The sequence below is a fragment of the Sciurus carolinensis genome, unplaced genomic scaffold, assembly GCF_902686445.1.
Source record: "Sciurus carolinensis unplaced genomic scaffold, mSciCar1.2, whole genome shotgun sequence".
Lineage (NCBI taxonomy): Eukaryota > Metazoa > Chordata > Mammalia > Rodentia > Sciuridae > Sciurus > Sciurus carolinensis.
Genome location: NW_025920204.1, coordinates 163567 through 185528, shown reverse-complemented (window position 1 = coordinate 185528; position 21962 = coordinate 163567). Strand labels below are relative to the sequence as shown.

Sequence of the window (21962 nt, the reverse complement as noted above, 5' to 3'; positions counted from 1 at the left end):
TCCTGGACAATACTATTGTTTAGGATAAAATGGTGATTTTTAACTGTGCCTTACTTAATCATGAATGCTGACTCTGTTTTGATACATTGCTTGGTTAAGTAGAGCAGATTGAGAAACTCTTTTAATATGAAAATGGTTTCAGTTTTATATTTGAAATATCTAACACTTTCCTCCCTAGTTAAATGCAGTAAATGAAGAAAACAAGAAGATGGAACTTCAGGCTAAAGAGTTCAAGCTCAACTGGTTAACTTACATGTAGATTGTCTGCTCCTCATAACATAACTACATTTGAACTTGTTTACTTTTCATATAACCATTCTTTAATATATGGATATGTACTAATGCAGAGGAAGTATGAATTTATAACAGTACAGAGGTTGAAAGAAGATTCCCATGCTGCTCATAAAATGAAAACTGTAAAACAAGAAAAAGTACCAGTTTGTAAAACTTCTAAGGTATGATGTGACTGAAAATTTCTTCAGAGGAAAATTTATTTTGTCCTCTTATCTTTTTCTTTCATTTAGCAAGCATTGTTTTTGGTATTCTTTTAGAGAGAGATAGCTCTAGAATATTGCAAATACATTTTTATTTGCATAAGAAAAATATTTTAGCAGTGTTTCAGGTACAAATTATAAGAACTTACAGTTAATAATGACTATATTTCTGCATATCATATTGATAGAATTTATAATATAAAGACAAAGAATAACTTTTGTGGAAAGAAGATATATGAATTCGCATAGTGGATTTCTTTACCTTTAGAAACCTTCAGATTTGTTAGAATCTTTTCTATATATGATGTTTTGTACTGCAGAGTTAAAGCCAATTTTACTTTTCTTTTCTTATCAAATGTGAATCAAGATCTTTCAATAAAGGAGGAACCAAGTCGTGTCAAAAAAATAAATAAAGAAAATAAAATAAATGAACCAAATGACCAGGAATACAAATCATATCTCAATAATAACCCTGAATGTAATGGCCTGAACTCATCAATCAAAAGATATAGACTGGCAGATTGGATTAAAAAGAAAGATCCAACAATATGTTGCCTGCAAGAGACTCACCTCATAGAAAAAGATACCCATAGGCTAAAGGTGAAAGGATGGGAAAAAACATACCATGGACAAGGACTCAGCAAAAAAGCTGGGGTATCCATCCTCATTTCAGATAATGTGGACTTCAAGCCAAAGTTAGTCAGAAGGGACAAAAAAGGACATTTCATACTGCTTAAGGGAAGCATAAATCAGCAAAATATACCAATCATAAACAACTATGCCCCAAACAGTGGCTCATCCATGTTTGTCAAACAAATCCTTCTCAGTTTCAAAAACAAAATAGATCATAACAGAATAATACTAGGTGATTTTAACATGCCTGTCTCACCACTGGACAGATCTTCCAAACAAAAATTGAAAAAGGTTACCATAGATCTCAATAACACAATTAATAATTTAGACTGAACAGACATTTATAGAATATACCATCCAACCAAGAGTGAATACACTTTCTTCTCAGCAGCACATGGATCCTTCTCTAAAATAGACCATATAATATTTCACAAAGCTAATATTAGCAAATACTAGAAGATAGAGACACTACCTTGTATTCTATCAGATCATAATTGATTGAAGTTAGAAATAAATTAAAGAGTAAAAAACAAACTACTCCAACACCTGGAGATTAAACAATATGCTATTATATGATGAATGGATAACAGAAGATATTAGGAAGGAAACTAAAAAATTCTTAGGGGTCAACAAAGAAACATCATATCAAAATCTCTGGGACACTATGAAAGCAGTACTTAGAGGAAAATTTATTTCATGGAGCACATTCAATAAAAGAAGTAAAACTCAATGAATAAATGACCTAACACTACAGCTCAAAGCCCTAGAAAAAGAAGAGCAGATCAACACCAAAAGTAGAAGAAGAAAGGAAATAGTTAAAATCAGCTTAAATCAATGAAATTGTAACAAAAGAGACAATACAAAAAATTGACAAAATAAATAGTTCGTTCCTTGAAAAAATAAACAAAATTGATAAACATTAGCCACAATAACAAAGAGAAGACTAGAGAAAACCCAAATCACTAAAATTCGGAATGAACAAGGAAATATCACAACAGACACGATTGAAATAAAAAACATAATTAGAAGCTATTTTGAAAATCTATACTCCACCAAATAGAAACCTTTGAAGACATCAACAGGTTTCTAGAGACATGTGAATTGCCTAAACTGAACGAGGAGGACATACACAATATAATAGACCAAATTCAAGTAATGAAATACAAGTCATCAAAAGTCTACCAACAAGAAAAAGTAAAGGACCACATGGGTTCTCAGCCGAGTTCTACAAAATTTTTAAAGAAGAGATCATTCCAATACTTCTCAAAGTATTCCATGAAATAGAAGAGGAGGGAACCCTCCCAAACTCATTATATGAAGCCAATATCACTCTGATACCTAAACCAGACAGAGTCACATCGAGGAAAGAAAATTTCAGACCAATATCTTTAATGAACATCTACACAATAATTCTAAACAAAATTTTAGCAAATCGCATACAAAATCATATTAGAAAGACATTGCACCATGATCAAGTTGGTTTCATCCCAGGGATGCAAGGTTGGTCCAACATCAGGAAATCAATAAATGTAAATCACCATATCAATAGACTTAAAGTCAGGAATCACATGATTATTTCCATAGATGCAGAAAAAACATTTGATAAAACACAGCACCCCTTCATGCTCAAAACACTAGAAAAAATAGGGATAGTGGGAACATTCTTAAACATTGTAAAGGCCATCTATGCTAAGCCCATGGCCAATATCATTCTAAATTGTGAAAAACTGAAACATTCCTCCTAAAAACTGGAACAAGGCAGGGATGCCCTCTTTCCCCACTTCTATTCAGTATCATCCTTGAAACTCTAGCCAGAGTAATTAGACAGACCAAAGAAATTAAAGGGTTACAAATAGGAAAAGAAGAACTCAAACTATCCCTATTTGCTGATGATATGATTATATACTTAGAGGAACCAGGAAATTCCACCAGAAAACTTTTAGAACTCATAAGTGAATTCAGTAAAGTACCACAATATAAGATCAATGCACATAAATCTAATGCATTTTTATACATAAGTGATGAATCTTTGGAAAGTATAATTAGGAAATCTACCCCATTCACAAGTCTCAAAAAAAATAAAATACTTGGGAATCAATCTCATAAAAGAGGTGAAAGACCTCTACAATGAGAACTACAGAACACTAATGAAAGAAATTAAAGAAAACCTTAGAAGATGGAAAGATCTCCCATGTTCTTGGATAGGAAGAATTAATTTTCTCATAATGGCCATACTACCAAAAGTGCTACAAAGATTCACTGCAATTCCAATTAAAATCCCAAGGATGTACCTAACAGAAATAGAGCAAGCAATTATGAAATTCATCTGGAAGAGTAAAAAACCCAGAATAGCTAAAGCAATCCTTAGCAGAAAGAGTGAAGCATGAGGTATCGCAATACCAGTTCTTCAAATACACTACAAAGCAATAGTAACAAAAACAGCATGGTACTGGTACCAAAATAGAAAGGTAGATCAATGGTACAGAATAGAGTACATGGACACAATCCCAAATAAATACAATTTTCTCATTCTAGACAAAGGGGTCAAAAATATGCAATGGAGAAAAGATAGCCTCTTCAACAAATAGTGCTGGAAGAATTGGAAATTCATATGCAACAGAATGAAATGAAACCCATATCTCTCACTGTGCACAAAACTAAAGTCAAAATGGATTAAAAACCTCGGAATCAGATCAGAGACACTGCATATTATAGAAGAAAAAGTAGGTCCAGATCTTCAACATGACGTCTTAGGACCATACTTCCTCAACAGGATTCCCATAGCACAAGAAATAAAAGCAGGAATCAATAACTAGGATAGATTCAAACTAAAAAGCTTTCTGTCAGCAAAGGAAACTATCAGCAATGCGAAGAACGAGTCTACAGAATGGGAGAAAATCTTTGCCAATCATACTTCAGATAGAGCACTAATCTTCAGATTCTCTAAAGAACTCAAATAACTCTATACCAAGAATGCAAATAATCCAATTGACAAATGGGCTAAGGAAATGAACAGACACTTCACAGAAGAAGATCTGCATGCAATCAACAAACATATGGAAAAATGTTCAAAGTCTCTAGTAATAAGAGAAATGCAAATCAAAACCACCCTAAGATTCCATCTCACTCCAAATAGAATGGCAATTATCAAGAGTAAAAGCAACAACAGGTGTTGGCGAGGATGTGGGGAGAAGGTACACTCATACATTGCTGGTGGGGCTGCAAATTGGTGCAGCCACTCTGGAAAGCAGTGTGGAGACTCCTCAGAAAACTTGGAATGTAGCCACCATTTGACCCAGCTATCCCACTCCTTGGCCTATACCCAAAGGACTTGAAATCAGGATACTACAGAGATACAGCCACATCAATGTTCATAGCTGCTCAATTCACCATAGCCAGATTGTGGAACCAACCTAGGTGTCCTTCAATTGATGAATGAATAAAGAAACTGTGGTATATATATACAATGGAATATTACTAAGCCATAAAGAATGATAAAATTATGGCATTTGCAGGCAAACGGATGAAATTGGAGAATATCATGCTAAGTGAGATAAGCCAATCTCAAAAAACCAAAGGATGATTTATCTCGCTGATAAGTGGATGATGACACATAATGGGGTGTGGGAGGGGTTAGTGTTAGGGTTAGATTTTGGGTTATGGATTGGGGCAAGAATGTAAGAAGGAAGAACTGTATAGATGAAAACGAGGGGTAGGAGGGGTGGGGCAAAGGGAAAAATAACAGAATGAATCAAACAACATTACCCTATGTAAATTTATGATTACGCTAATGGTACGCTTTTACTCCATGTACAAACAGAGAAACAATATGTATCCCATTTGTTTACAATAAAAAAAACTTTGATGAAAATTCCTCATTTTATTAATAAAGTTCAGTTCTTTCATTTTCATTTTTATGAGTTTCTTGCTTATCTTAGCCAGCATTAATATTTTTAATACTAATTGAGCATATATGATTTGGATTTTCTTTTGCTTTTTTGGAGAAGCTCTGTCCTTAAATATAATATGCCTTTAGTGTTGAAATGGGAGGAGAGACATCAGGGAAATTTTGGGCAAATCAACCTTTTTCTACCAGTTCTGAACAAACATTCCTTAAGCTACTAATGTGTCTACATGTAGAGTTGAACAGAAACAAGCTGACCCAAAAATTAAGGTAGCAAAGGAGACAGATAAAATGCAAAGGCAAAGATGGCAGACTTTTCACCCTGTTTAGTCACCCTTTGAACATCTGCATAGGCCAAAGTGAACAGTTAGTGTTTTTCTTTCTCTTTTTTTTTAGTTGTAAATGGACACAATGCCTTTATTTATTTCTATGTGTTGCTGAGGTAGAACCCAGTGCCTCACATGTGCTAGTCAAGTGCCCTACAACTGAGCCACAACCCTAGCCCAATGGTTAATTCTTTTGACAAAAGCAGTTCAAGTCAAGTTCAAGTTGAAAGGTAACATAGGCAACAGTTATCATAAACCCACATGTCAGAGGAACTATCTACAGCAGAGCTAGTGAAAGACGAATAATATATTGATTAGCTATATGATTTGACCTTCAAAGTTGGTGATTTTTAAAGTCAACTGTAAGTAAATGAAGCTGGAGAGTTTATTTAGGTTTTCCCTCAGTTACAAATTATGTCTCAAAAAAGTTATTGGTAAAAAACCCACTACTACAAACAAAACAGTATAAGCAGGGTTACATGGTGCTCTTGGTCTTTGTGTCTCCTAGGTCTCTATATTTTGGACACATTACCATCTCCTTTCTCCCTCTCCTCATGTTTTATGTTATTATGTTGAAGAGTCTCAATTTGCTGAATATATTATAGTCCGAATTATTCTGAATTCTTCCTTGTAGACTTATGTAATCTGTTTCCTGGAAGGAATGCTTTATAGTCAGTCACATTTTAAAATGAGGTGTGAGCATTTAACACAGACAATTTTACTGAGATTGTGATCTTAACAGAGTATGTGGTTATCAAATTGCATTTATTCATGAAAGTATCCATAAAAGTACTATTTGGACATTTTTCAAATTATAAAATGTTTGCAAATTTTTCTTTTTTTCTTTGAGGTTTTATTGTTTGAATTACAGGAAATGATACCTTAATAGTAGTAAGAAGCCAGTGAAGAACATTGAGAGAGAAAAAAGTATGAGGTTTATTCTTTCAAAAGATTGTGCTGCAGCAAAGGAAACTATAAGCAATGTGAAGAGAGGGCCTACAGAGTGGGAGAAAATCCTTGCCACTCATCCTTCAGATAGAGCACTAATTTCCAGAATATATAAAGAACTCAAAAAACTCTACACCAAGAATATAAATAGCCCAATCAACAAATGGGCTAAGGATATAGACAGACACTTCACAGAAGAAGATCTACAAGCAATCAACAAACATATGAAAAAATGTTCACCATCTTTAGTAATAAGAGAAATGCAAATCAAAACTACCCTAAGATTCCATCTCACCCCAATTAGAATGGCGATTATCAAGAATACAAGCAACAATAGGTGTTGGAGAGAATGTGAGGAAAAAGGTACACTCATACATTGCTGGTGGGGCTGCAAATTAGTGCAGCCACTCTGGAAAGCAGTGTGGAGATTCCTTAGAAAACTTGGAATGGGCCTACTATTTGACCCAGCTATCCCACTCTTTGGCCTATACCCAAAGGACTTGAAATCAGCATACTACAGAGATACAGCCACATCAATGTTCATAGCTGCTCAATTCACAATAGCCAGACTGTGGAACCAACCTAGATGCCCTTCAATTGATGAATGGATAAAGAAACTGTGGCATATACATACAATGGAATATTTCTCAGCTATAAAGAATAATAAAATTATGGCATTTGCAGGCAAATGGATGAAATTGGAGAATATCATGCTAAGTGAGATAAGCCAAACTCAAAAATCCAAAGGGCGAATGATCTAGCTGATAAACAGATGATGACACATAATGGGGGGTGGGAGGGGGGCAAGAATGGAGGGAGGAGGGACTGTATAGAGGGAAAAGAGAGGTGGGAGTGGTGTGGGGAAGGAAAAAATAAATGATGAATCAAACATCATTACTCTATGTAAATGTATGAATATGCAAATGGTATGCTGTTACTCCATGTACAAACAGAAACAACATGTATCCCATTTGCTTACACTAAAAATAAATTTAAAAAAAGATTGTGCTGACTGTTACATGGAGGAAAGATTGGAGTCAATCACATTAAGAAACTCTTAAGAAATTAAGGTGAAACAAGGTAGCAATTTGGATTGGGAGGTGGATATAGAATTAGAACTTGACTATTTCAAAAGGGGAAAAAATTGATGTGACTTGTTAATGGATTCCATGTAAGAAGTGAAGTGTCAAGGTTGACTTTCAGGTTTATGACTTTTGTAACTGTATTAGTGTTGATAGCAGTAACTCAGAGTAGGAACTTTTGGGGGGAAACATCTCAGTATGTAGGGTATTCTGACAAGTTTTTTTGATACATTGAGTTTGAAATGGATTTGAAACAGTAAAATGGATTGTGTCTGGAAGCTATTGTCATGAGAGACCCAGAACTCTTGGAGGGGTATAATATATATATATATATATATATATATATATATATATATCAGTTTATAGTAACTAATATTGAATCTTGAGTGACTCCAATATTTAACAGTCAAATGAGAATAAATAAGCAAAAGAGACTGGTAAGTAGTAGCCAGAGAAGTAGAAGGGATATCAGGGGAAATTGATGTCACATAATCTGAAGAGGGAGAGTATTTCAAAAGAAGGGAGTACCACATCTTGCTTCAAGAGATCAAATATGCATGTTGAAACTAAGGTTTATTTTCATAGCTTATTAGTCATGTCTGTGGTTGTATATGTGATTTTGTATCCTGTCTCTGCTTTACTTAATTTATCAGTAATGTGTTTCTATTTACTTATTATATTGTTTCTGTTTTTAGTACTGGAAATTTAACTCAGGTGTACTTGACCACTGAGCCACATCCCCAGCCCTATTTTGTGTTTTGTTTAGAGACAGGGTCTCACTGAGTTGCCTAGTGCCTCACTTTTGTTGACACTGGCTTTGAACTCAAGATCCTTCTGCCTCATCTCCCAAGCTGCTGGGATTACAGGCATGTGCCATTTGTGTTGTTTTATGATATTCTCAGTCAGATGCAGCTACACAAGAAAGCAGAGAGGCTCAGGAAGAAAAAAAACCAACAGATATATTCACAGGTCTTAGAGACAGAAGGCACTGCAGGTTATGCAGAGTCACATAAGAAAGACACCAGAGTGGTCAAGAGGTGGAAGACAGAAACAAGGGGAAAACATTAGAAAGGAAAGACCAGGCAGGATGAATAGGAGTGGCTAGCTAGAATAATTTTCCTAAGGCATGGATTATATAGAGGAGGTTTGACTCTGGATTGGTTAGATTAAAGGCAACTTCTAGTATGCTTTTTGTTGTCCCTAAGTATTGACTAGCTCAGGGAGGGGCAGTCTTTCCCCAGCTAGAAGGTTTTTTTAAAGATATTGAAACATCATAGTACATATACAGAAAAAAGTATACATACAATACATTCATAATTTTTAGTCCATTGGATGTAAAGTTAACTTAAAATTTCCCTGTTAACCATTAAGTTATTTTTCAGGTTTATGCTGTTATAAATAAATATCTTTGTACATGTGGTTTTGCAGGGGTATATTTTAGGTGACTTCTTAGGTTGGTTAAAATTCCAGAAGTAGTGGTATTTTATCAGAGCATTAGAATATATCTTTATGGCCTTTGAAGTCATTTAGCAAAATGACTTACTTTGGAAGCAAATGTTACCAGTATCTTTGTAAATTTTTAAATTATTTTTACCAATCCAAATTAATTATGATAATATAGATGTGTAAAGAGGAAAGTAAATATCACTGAACTTATTAAAATCCAATTGTTAATATTTTTAGAAAATATCCTTTCACATATATTTTCAATATAAAAATAAGTAGACATTTGATATAAATTGGATTATTTATAATGCTTGCTATGGACTATTCTATGATAATAAGAACAAGTCTAAGTTGTCATTTTTAAAGGATATATGCTTATTTTATCATTTAAGCTTCAAAGAGTATGTATATTAAGGTTAAGCTCTTTAAATCCCTTGATATGCTATTGCTGGATGAGAGCAAATATGCATACTTAAGTATGGGGGTCGTAACTGGGGATTGAATCCAGGAGCACTTTAGCACTGAGCTATACCCCCAGACCTTTCTGCTTTTTATTCTCCCAGCAGGCTCTCACTGCATTGCTTATAGCCCCACTAAATTTCTAAGGCTGCCCTGAACTTGCAATCCTTTTGCCTCAGCCTCCCAGATCACTGGATTTGTACACTTGCTATTGTACCTAGTACATACTTAAATTTTCAATTGCATGTTGTCAAATTCTGCATTTTTGGGGATTTTGAGAGATTTTTAATAAAAATTATTTTTTCTTTAGTTAATTTTTGGTAAATTTTGGTAGTTAATTCTAGACATCTAAAATTGCTGCATCTTTCTATTTTTTATCTTTTTATGTTTAGCTTTTGCCTATGATGACAGAGCAGCTATAGTGGATGCCATTTGTGAATGCCTGCCAAACTTCACGAGCCTTTTGTAAAATTTATATATCAATCTCTACAGCAGCTAGATGGTGGAACACAGGTAAATGACTAAAGGAACTTATTTTCAGGTAATACTTCAATTAATTTTTGCTCCCTGATTTTGTTTATATATATTCTGTATTTATAAAATCTCTTGCAGAGATTTTGCTAATAGCATTAAACTTGTATATCAAATTGAGAATTGACTTTTTATTGTTTTGCATCTTCCAACTTATGAACACAAATCATCTCCTCACTTATTTAGAACTTTAATTACTTTCATTGGTGCTGTAGTTTTCTGCATAGAATTCCTTTTTATGAGTTTTCAGCTGAGTAATTTTTTAGTGATTTTAATTAGCATTCTTTTAAATTTTGATGTCCATATGTTTGTCAATAGCATATAAAAATATGATTGATTTTTGTTGTTGTTTATTTTGTGTCCTGTGACTTAGACCTTAGTAGTTTTAGTAATTTCTTAACAGACTTCTTGGTATTTTCTACATAGATAGTCATGTTATCTCAAATATAAACACAGTAGCTTTTGTTTTTGTTTTCCTTTTAAATATGTATACCTTTAGTTCCTTTTCATGGTTTATTGCATTAGCTAGAATTTCTAGCACTATACTGATAGTACATGGTGGTGAGAGCAAATATCTTTGCCTTGTTCTCCACTTTAGGGGGCACCATTTAGTCTGTTGCCCCATTAAGTAAACATTGATAATAGTATTTTTATAGATGATTTTTTTCAATTTGAGTTAATTACCCTCAATTCCTATTTTTCAGAGGTTTTATTATGATATGGGTTTATTATAGAATTTTTTCAAATGAAATTTTTGTGTTGATTGGTAAGGTCATATAATGTTATTTTTCTTTAACTGTTTAATATGGTAGAATGCATAGATTTTTAAACATTGAGTCAGCTGTACATCCCTGAAATAAAACTCATTTGTTTGTGATGTTTAATTCTTGTTTATTGATAAATTCTATATGTTAGTATTTTTTTAAGGATTCTTCAATTACATTTATAAGGAATATTGGTCTGTGGTTTTCTTTGTTTTGTATCAGGGTAATGTTAGGTTTATAAAAATGGTAATTATCTCATCTGGAAGAAATTTTGAAGAGTTAGTGTTAATTCTTTAAATATTAGGTAGACTTCTGCAAGTGAACTGTTTGGACCTAGAGATTTATTTTGGGGGGGTGTTTAAATTTTGAATTTATTATTATTAATATTTAAATGACTATTCTAATTATAGAATTATAGAATTATAATTATATCATTCATACTAGTGACTTGTAGTTTGTGGCTTTTTGAGGAACTGAACCGTTTTATCTACACAAATTTATTTGTGTAGAGTTTATCACAGTACTATCTTTTTGAAATCTTCAGTGTCTATAGTGATAGCCCTTCTTTACTCTAGATATGGAAATTTGGGTTTTCTTTTTTTTCCCTAGAAGTTTGTGTTTTTCATTGTTATTTCAGAGGATTATCTTTTTGTTTTGTTGATTTTTCTGTCATGTTTTTTATCTCAATTTTCTTGATTTCTTCTTGATATCTGTTATTTTGCTTCTCCTTACTTTTAGTTTATTATGCTCTCTCTTTTCTAGGTTACTGAAGTGAAAACTTATTGAATCAAGACTTTTCCTCTTTTAATACATACATTTATTAATTTAGTGCTATTTTTCCATCCATTCTGCTTTAATCATGTCCTACAGATTTTGATATGTTTTATTATCATATCATGACCCATGAATTATTTAGTCTGTTATATGTCTTTCTGTTCTTCAGGTTTGGTTGTTTTGTTGATATTTGTAAGTTGTTTCACATCCTTGTTGATATCTTATCTAGTTCTATCAATTTTTAAGAGGTGGTGTTGAATATCTCAAAATGTATAAGTGCATTGTACTGTCATGTGCAACTAATTAGAACAAATAAAATTTTAAAAAATTAAAAAAGAAGTCTGTAGCATTAGTAGTAAATTTGTGTTTCCTTTGTTATTTCCATCAATTTTACCTCACATAGTATGTCTCTGTTGCTCAGTCCATATATATTTAGGATTGTTTTGTCTTCTTGATAGATTAACCCTTTTATTGTTGTATAAAGTCCTTTTTTGGTCATTTTCTTTGCTTTTGAAATCACTTTAACTGATATTAATATAGCCATTTATGCTTTCCTTTGATTCAAATCCTCATGGTATATCTTTTTCCATTTTTTTTTTACATTTGACCTGCATATATTCTGATATTTAAAATGAGTTTTTGTAGGCAGCATACGATTAGGTTATGTTTGTAAATCAGTTTTGTCAATCTTTGTGTTTTATTTGGTATTTGATTTGTACATGGTAGGGCTTAAATTGTCACCTTATTTCTTGTTTTTATCTGTTTTTTATTTTTATTTTTGTTTTTTTTCTACTGTTTTGTGACTCACTTTAACATTTTTTAGAATTCCATTTTTATTTATCTATAATCTTCTGGGTATCTCTCTCTCTCTCTCTCTCTCTCTCTCTCTCTCTCTCTCTTTGTGGTGCTGGGGATTGAACCAAGGGCCTTGTGCATGTGAGGCAAGCACTCTACCAACAGAGCTGTATCCCCAGTCCCCAAGGTGTATACCTCTTTGTTGAGCTTTTTTAGTGGTTCTCAATATTATATATGAATCACTTATTAGTCTCACTGGTACCATCATTTTACCAGTTTTGAGTAAAATAGAGAGGTATGACATCTCTTAAACTCCCTCATTTATAATATAATCAAGCTAAATATTTCTTCTGTAGCTGGGCATGGTGACCTATGCCTGTAATCCCAGCATGGACGTGAGAGATTGAGGCAGAAGGATCTTCAGTTCAAAAGCAACCTCAGCAACTTAGTGAAGCCCTAAGTAACTTAGCAAGACCCTGTCTCTAATAAAATATAAAAGAAAGGACTGGGGATGTGTCTAGGTGGTTAAGCACCCCTGGCCTGATACCAAAAAAAAAAAAAAAAAAGAACTGCCTGAGATAATGTTATTGTTTTTGCTTCACCCATCAAACAGTTTATAAACACAAGAAGAGAATAAAAGTCTACTGTATAGTTTTGTTTTTGTGTTCTTCTTCCTCTTGTTTTTTTAGCCTCTCCTTTCTGTTTAAAAGAACTTAATTTTTTTAGAGTAGATCTGCTGATGACAGATCCTCCTGTTTTCTTCATTTTGACATCCTGATTTTCCTTTCATTTTTGAAGGACATTTACACTGGGAATTGAATTTTGGGTGAGAGGCTTTTTTTTTTTTCCTCCAACTTTTGGCTCTTTAGAAATGTGCCAGTTCCTTCTCACCTCCATGGCTTATGATAAGAAATATATTGTCATTTGAGTTATTTTCCCTGTACATGTAATATAGAGTATCATTTCTCATTCTCCTTTTTTTTATGGTAGTTTTTATAAATTGGATAATGATAAGTATTATTGTCAATCTCTTTGGATTTATCCTGTTTGGGATTTGTTCAGCTTCTTTGATCTCTACATGTATATTTTGCCATGTCTGGGAAGTTTTTAGTCATTGTTTCTCAAGTATTTTTTTAGTTAACTGATTTTTCTTTGAGGACTCTATGACATGACTATTAAATTTCTTGTTTTACTCTTATTTCCTCAACATTCTATTTGTTTGTTTTTCAGTTTAGATTGGTTGTTCAGATTAACTGTTTTCTGTTTTTTTACTTTCTATTTAAATAATTCTTTCTCTACCCCCTCCAATCTGCTACCCAGCCTATTCACTAAATTTTTATTGTGTTTATTGTATTTCCAGTTCTAAAATTTCCACTTCACTTTTCTTCTATGTTTTCTTTGGTAATACTTTTCAGTTCTTCAATGAGATTTTCTAAAAGAGCTTATAAATGCTCATTTTATTAGACCTGTGTTAATTCTTTGTTGGGTAATTGTAATATTTTGTCATATATTGGGATTGGCAGATATTGATTCTCTTTTTGTATTTACTTTTGAGACTTTCCTTATTTTTGGTGTGGTGAGTGTACATTCTCAGCCAATATTGGTTGCAGATATTGGTGAAGACTCAGCAATAATTTAAAAAAATAAATTTTTTGTGGTTTTTACTTTTTTCAATTAAAGAGAAATAGTGTCTACACACATATTTGAAAAGTAAAGCACAATTTATTTTCCTATTATAAAAGTAGCATGAAGCATTAGAGATAGTTTTTTAACAAAAATATGTAGAATTCCTTAATCTATCATTTTAATATAATTACTACAATAATTTTGAAATATTTAAATTTGAATTGAGATTTTAAATCTCATGTATTACTTTTTCCTAATGATATTATACACTTATTTGCAATGTATTTGAATTAGATTACACTACTTGCACCACCCAGTCATTTGGTGTTTGATACTCACAAAATCTCAGTATATCTGTTTGTAATTTAAATGCTGAATCTTGGTATATGCTATTGAGTAGGGAATTGTTCACAAATCCCCATTCAGAGGCAGGTAACTATTATAAAGTCAGTGACATGTGATTGAAGAATTCAAATCATAACAAAGGAAATTTTAAGTTATTTCTAAGTCTGGCTTAGCAAAGCATACTCTGCAGCAGTCTGAAATGGTTTTCTTTGATTTGATTCTTGGTGAATATATGGAATACCATTATATTCTTTTACTTTAGAGCAAGTTTTTTTCTATGCCATTATTCCAATTTTGCCAATTTTCTTGTTTCAGTTTGTTCTCCATGAGAATTTTCTATGATTCTAACCTAGTATTTTATCCTTTTAAAATTGTTCAGTTTTCAGAGTCACTGAGGACACCTATAGTAAGATTAACCCGAAAACAGTGAGATTCCAGATGGTCATTTCCTAACCAAATACAATAAGATACACCTGAGAAACTGGTAGTCAGTGAAGGTGGAGCAATGACAAACAGAGAGCAGGCAGTCCACCTCTCTTCCTTTGATGATTCTCTTCCAGAAATATAGCTTGATCTTATGTTTTCACATGTTTTAGAGAAATACACATATTTAAGTTCCTTTTCAGTTGATTGTAATCTTCCAGGCTTGCATATTTTCAATTGTTTCATTTTTTTAATTAACAAGAAATTCATTTACTCTTAGTTCAATTATTTTATTGTAGTATTTAAATTAAATGTTTTCTGAGCATGAGCAAATACACTAAGATTGTACATTTTTTCCTTTCCTTATGATTTTGAATCAAAACTTAAATTTTAAAAGTTATGTGATTTGAGGTGGGAGAGAAACAATAAATCTACAAAAAAGACATAACAACATTGTATGTTAGTCTCATTACTAGTAAAATGGCCACTGTTTATCTTTCTTTTTTTATTGTAAACAAATGGGGTACAACTTGTTTCTCCATTTGTACATGAAGTAAATGCATACCATTTGTGAAATCATACATTTACAAAGGGTAATGGTGTTTGATACATTCTGTTACTTTTTTCCTTTCTCCCACCCCTCCCACCCCTTATATCTCTTTGTACAGTCTCTCCTTCCTCCATTCTCCCTTCCACCCCCCATTATGTATCATCATTCACTTATCAGTGATATCATTCATCTTTTGGTTTTTTGAGATTGGCTTATCTCACTTAGCATGATATTCTCCAATTTTATCCATTTGCCTGCAAATGCCATAATTTTATCATTCTTTATGGCTGACTAATATTCCATTGTATATGTGTGTGTGTGTGTGTGTGTGTGTGTGTGTGTGTGTGTGTATCACAATTTCTTTTTCCATTCATCAATTTAGGGGCATCTAAGTTGGTTCCACAATTTGGCTATTGTGAATTGAGCAGCTATGAACATGACTGTACATATTTTTAACAGCATTCAACTATGACATCAACATTGAGAAGACCGGATGAAGATATATTTAAAGGAGTGGTAATTAAAGGAACTCAGGATAATTTTTTCAGATCATTCTGTGGAAAATAAACCAAAGACAGCTGCTTTCTTTAAGAACTCCAATTTGCCATTGAGATTTTTGTCAACCTTAATTATTCTCAAAACAATCACTCAAGGTAAGCTTTCAAGAATGCTTACAGAATAATTTTTAGTATCTAGGAGAGATAACAATATAATATAGCAATTATTTTATAATCAAATGTGTTTTAAGTTTTCAGCATGAGAGTTTGGTTTATTTCATAATGGTGGCACATTATTTAAAATCAACTTTTATTTGGTGAATTTGAGAGAATGAAGTCTTTTGTACTGTTACTACCTCCCAGAAGTCTGTGTTGATTCTCTTAGGTCATGTTCTAATAACAACCTTCACTTCAAATTGTTGGCTTATTTGCCACATAAATTGGAATTGCTAGTTATTTTACTTATTTTCTGCTAGACAACCAAGTTGGCAAACTATAACTTATAGAGAATATCGGGTCCACCATCTATTTTGTTAATAAAATTTTCTCACACAGCCATGCTCATTTATTATGTCTTGGCTGTGACTCTTTTTGCCTTTTAACAGCAGAGCTGAATAGCTGGCAACAGAGACTGTGTAGCCTCTAAAATTTATAAAATTTTTACCTGACCCTATACCAAAAAAGCTTATCAATCCTGCACTAGTTAACTTACTAATGGATAAAAACTTATTTTGCTTATCCACCCACACCTAGCATGGTGCTTGGTGTATAAGAATAAATTTATTGATATATAAAAAAAGTGAATCAATTAAAAATAATACTACATGCAGAAGACCTGGGCTCAATCTCCAGCATTGCAAAGGAAAGAAGAAATGAAGGGAGGGAGGGAGCAAAAGGGAGATAAAGAAGGAAATTCTTCAACCAAAGATGATCATAATTTTTTCCCTCCAATACTAGGGATTGAAACCTGGTGTATTCTACTACTGAACCACATCCCTGACCCTTTTTATTTTTTATTTCATGACAGTGTCTCACTAAGTTGCCAGCTTGGCCTCAAATTTGTGATCCTCCTGTCTCAGCCTTCTCAGTTGCTGGGATTTACAGATGTGCAGCTTAATTATATGTAATGTCAACTTAATTGATATACTTTAAATTAATACCTGTAACCAGTTGTCATTCTGAATCATTAAATATGAGAAATTTTGTTAAAGTGAGTCATACCAGTGTGGTCAACCAATAAATATATAAGTTTTGTATCTATTGTGTTTGCTAAATTGTATGACTCAGAATGGTGGTTTCTTTAAATGGGCAACGACATCAATTTATTTGGGTACTTTATCTGAAGTCGTTACTCCTAGTGATAAGTGAACTATTGAAAAAAGTCATAATTCTGCCTTCTTAGTTGTTTTTATGTGGTTTTGGTTTTCATAATTATAATAGACTGGTAACTATTTGAAAGATCATTTACAAGCCAGTCATGGTGGCTCATGCCTGTAATCCCAGCAACTCAGAAGTCTGAGGCCAGAGGATCACAAATTTGAGGCAGCCTCAGCAATTTAACAAGACCCTCAGTAACTTAGCAAAATCCTGTCTCAAAATTAAAAAGGCATGGGCATACTCAGTAGTAAAAGGCTTATAGTGATTAAGTAGTCTGATCATCAAAAGAACATGATAATCCTTTATACACAAATAACACGAAGCAAAAACTGATCGAACTGAAAGAACAAACAGTTGTTTTTTTTTAATTTTGAGCAAGGTTTACTAAGTTTCCCAGACTGACTTTTAATTTACAATCCTCCTCCCTCAGCCTCCTGAGTCACTGGAATCATAGGCATGCACCTCCACATGCAGCTATATTAAATTCTAGCTTAATAGTAGCTATCTATTAACAATATCAATAAACTTCATTATTGTTATATTATTTAACTTTTAAGAGTTGAATTAAGATATATTAGATCACATTAGCTGTCTATGGCTATATAAACAACCAAACACTTATGGGACTTACAAAAACCTTTTATTTACTAGCTCACAATTTTTTTGGATTGATAATTTGAGATGGACCCAAGTGACAGGTTTTTCTGTGTTGGGCTCCCTGTTCTTGGTTCACCTTTCCCCCATGGGGCCTATTCACATGTGGCAGAAAAGTTGGCAATGCAAGAGCTCTCGAGGCTAGGATCCTGAGCACACAGCGTCATTTCTTCTGCATCTTGTTAAGAGCATAGAGTTAGCCTAGGCTCAGAGTCAGGCAGTGTAGCTCATCTGTAGATGGCAATTGTGGCAGAGTTTCTAATTGCTTTTTAAAGCTGCCAAATAGACTAAATAAAGAAAAACCTTATCTTACACTGATTAAGATCAACAGATTGACTTTTGGTAAAGAATATAAAGGTAACATTTCAATGACAGGACTTTGTTAAAAGACTCAATAATATAACACAATTAGGAAAATAAATGTTTTGAAATAGTTATAATTAATATTTAAAAATATTCTTTTGGAAGATAAATTGATCTTGTTTTCAGAAACATCTTCTACTGGATAAATTCAAATGAGAACATAATTGTTCTGTAAGGTCATTCTTGAAAAAAGTAGTCAAGTACTATTTTTTACTCTTTAAAACTCTTAAAGAACAATTTCTTCAGCTTGGAAATTTTAAGAAAAATCCCATATAGCATTCAACCTATTTAATAATCAGATGATATATTAATAAGTGAAGCAATTTGTATTAAATGCAGCAAGTGGTGCTGTGATAAAAGTTTTGTTCCTTATATAGATTATAATTCATGTATACTTTGCTTGTGTAATTGCTAAATACATATATTTATATATATATATATTCTAAACAAGGCAAATCTAAACAATCTAGCAACTTTGTTCTATTATTCTTTTATTTCCAATGTTTATTTTTTAGCTATGAAATTAAGTATAGTAATGTTAATGTTCCTTGAACTTTCTAAATTCTACCAAAAAGAAAAAGGAGTACACTATAAAGTGTGTCCAGAGGCACAGATCCTTATTTCTCAAAATATTTTAATATATATATTTTAATTTCATTTGAGTTACTCTAACTTCTCATTCTTAATAACTAGGGTTTAGTTGTTTTATTCATATTTATGTAAGAAAATTCAACCCAAAACCAAGAAGACAATAAATGTCATTTGGTGATTCTGTTATACTTTCAGTGTATTTCAAGTCATTAAAGTAGAAATCTCAATAGAAAAAATAACTCAGTATTATATGAACAAAATGAACTTTTAAAAATTCCTTTTAATAGAGCTTTGAAAGAATTATAGAAAATTGATGTTAAGAATAGTGACTTGGGTTTGTTTGGCATATTGAAATATAATGATACAAGTATCTAATACTTTATTTGCATTGATTCTACTTAGATTAGTGCTTTTTATTCCTGACTTTAGAAGCTTCACAGGTACCTGTCAAACATCTTTAAGGGAATTCCAGGCAATCTAATCTGACAGGTGTCTCTAAAGTGTTAGCCTCGGTAAAATCTTTCTGCCATTCTTATTTACAGATATATCAAGGAAAGTAACACTCCAGAGCATATCCAAATTTCTGAAGTTGTCTTTCAGTGGTCTAATATCCAATTTTTAGCCAGAGACAGAAATCCTTGTTTAAAATCCATTTGTTTGTATAAAGTCACATTTTGAAATAACCATTCAGAAAGAAGTAAAGTAATGCTGTTCAATTTTTTTTGGATCATATTACAGTTATAATCAAATATGGAAAATAAACTCTCCCTGTGATATTAATATAAATCATGTTTTATTTTATCATACTAGAAAAAAATAGGTCTTATTTGTTGTTTCAGTACTAAAATATGAAAACTTTAAAGGAAATTTACCATATCTCTCCCTTTCCCACTGAGTTCTAACAAATTAAGGGGAAATTAATCTAAATTTAGCCTGTGATCTCTTGTCATTTAGTTTTTGTCTTTTGATTTTGTTAAAGTGATCATGCTCTCTTTTTATCTTTCTGATTACCAACCTGACTACTGATATGCAGATGATTTTGCATTGTTTTTCAACTGGTTACCTGGCTCAGGCATTTGATTCTTTCTCTCTGGATTTGAAGACAGATGAAGGGAAAACATTGTTTTTGGAGTATCAAGCAGTTCCAGTAATATTAGGTCTTTTGAGAATATCCAGTAAAGGACTTCTATCCAATGTCATTGATAGTTTGTTTCAGATGACAGTAAAATCTAGTAAGTCTTTAAATTATATAAATGCAAAAAAGAATCAAAGTGAAATGTTTTTCTATCCTCCTCTAGTCTGTAACTTCACATATCAGAGTGAAGCTACTTTACATATCAGACACTATTTTATTTTATAATTTAATTTGTATTATAATTTATATAAATTTAATTATAATTTAAAATTTAAATTCTTAAAAATAATTTTGACAGTTGTATAATTGAATCAGCAATATCATTAAGAGCTAAAATCTGTGGGCTGGCATTGTGTCTCAGTGGTAGAGTGCTTGCCTAGCATATATGAGGAGGCACTGGGTTTGGTTCTCAGCACCATATAAAAATAAATAAAGGTATTGTGTCCCTAAAACTAAAAAAAAATTAAAAATAAATTAATGTCAACAACTAAAAAAATCTTTAAGAAAACAAAAAATTCCTAGCCCTTTGTCCAGATTTTCATTAATAGCACAATTTCCAGTAGTCATTAGTTTATTTGTACACTGCAAGTGTTACATATTTGAGCCTCTTTGTCTATTCTCTTTTGCCCTGTTGTCCTAACAGATCCAATCATATAATCCTTGTTTGCTCAGGGGAAGTGAGATCTTCAAATATATCTTTAGCTAAAGTGAGAATAATGACAGAGATATGTACCTGTTCTTCTTTACTGTTTTATTGGAAGAAATGAGAGGAGGGCAGCAATACTTTGGCGGTGTTTGTGGCTAATCTGTTTAACTTGCATTTGTGATATTTTTATGGTCTGTGTTTTTTTTCTTTGTGGATTTTATATTTAACACATATTACATAGAAATTCTGAACATAAATTATTTAATTAGGTATTGCTCTTTGAATCTCATGTAACCTCTCAATGTGTGACAAGTAGCCATTTTGCTTAAATAATTCTTTTCATTTGTAGTGCTCTTTTTCCTGTACAACACTTTTAAAAATAAAATGTTTATACCTTCCAGAGGTGGAATCTCAAATTAGAAAGTCATTGCCCCTCATGGTAGTAAGTGACCGGTGAATTTGATACTGCTGTGGGTAGCTCCCTAGTAGTTGTGTACAAAGCATGGGTATGCTTCTTACTAGGTGCATTTGGTGTATGGCTTCACATTTTCAATTCATTTCTGTATATAGTTCTGCTTTTTATTGAAGTAGGCCTGGTAGGGAAACTGAAGCCTAAGACAGTTGGGTAACTTCTTCAGAGTACCCACTATAGTCGATGTAAAACTGAGTCTTTGACTCTATACATGAGGCTTATTCTACCACGGCAGTGTAATTGGATTTCCAATGTTTGCTTTTTTCTCCTGCTCCAAAATATTATTTGTTTTCTGATTTATTTTATCAATATATATAGCCATTGTAACTGTTCAGATATTAGATTTATAGTTCAGGATCTGACCACTTGGATGAGTAATCTTGGAGTTTGGTATCTCAGATTACTAATGTAATAAGTAGAACAAAAAGTTTAAAGATTATTAAGATTATTTGTTTAAGTGACTAGGCTAAAAACTGCTTTTCAGAATTTTTTTGTTTTAATGAGTTAAAAAAATTCTAACAGACTCAAAAGTTTATTTCTTGGAAACAAAACTTTTTGAATATATCCAGTAGATTAACTGTTTATTTTTATAATTAGAGGAAAATTAAATATAATTTTATAAAATAGCTGACCTACTTAGGCAAGATGACCTTGTGACATCACAATTTCACATTTGGAGAAATTGTATTAGATTAGTCAACAGTTGTTCAGTTTTTTGTGTTTGTTTACCATTGTTCAGGTTACTCTCAAAATAAATTCTTACTCAAGTTGAGTAAACAATCCAATTTCTACTACTGATTTCTATGAAAACACTAAAGTAAGTTTACTATCAAAGTTTTAGTAGATCAGAAATGGCAAATCTTTGATATCTGACTGAAGCATATTTATTTGCTTTGTATAGTCCCCATTTTAAATGGAACTCTAGTACCTGGTATTTGTCACTTAAAGGAATAGATTAAAATGGAGTAAGTATTTATTAGGCTTTTTATTATTATTATTTTGATTCCTTGTACACAAAGGGGGTACAACTTCCATTTCTCTGGTTGTATGCAAAGTAGAGTCACACTGTTTGTGTAAACATTCATGTACATAGGATAATGATATTTTATTATCTTTCCTTTCCCCTA

At 32.3% G+C, this 21962-nt stretch overlaps 1 pseudogene; it reads left to right on the top strand.

Annotated features, from left to right (window-relative positions):
• Positions 1 to 341: 341 nt before the first annotated feature.
• Positions 342 to 20374, top strand: LOC124975002 (coiled-coil domain-containing protein 138-like; annotated as a pseudogene).
• The last annotated feature ends 1588 nt before the right edge of the window (positions 20375 to 21962 follow it).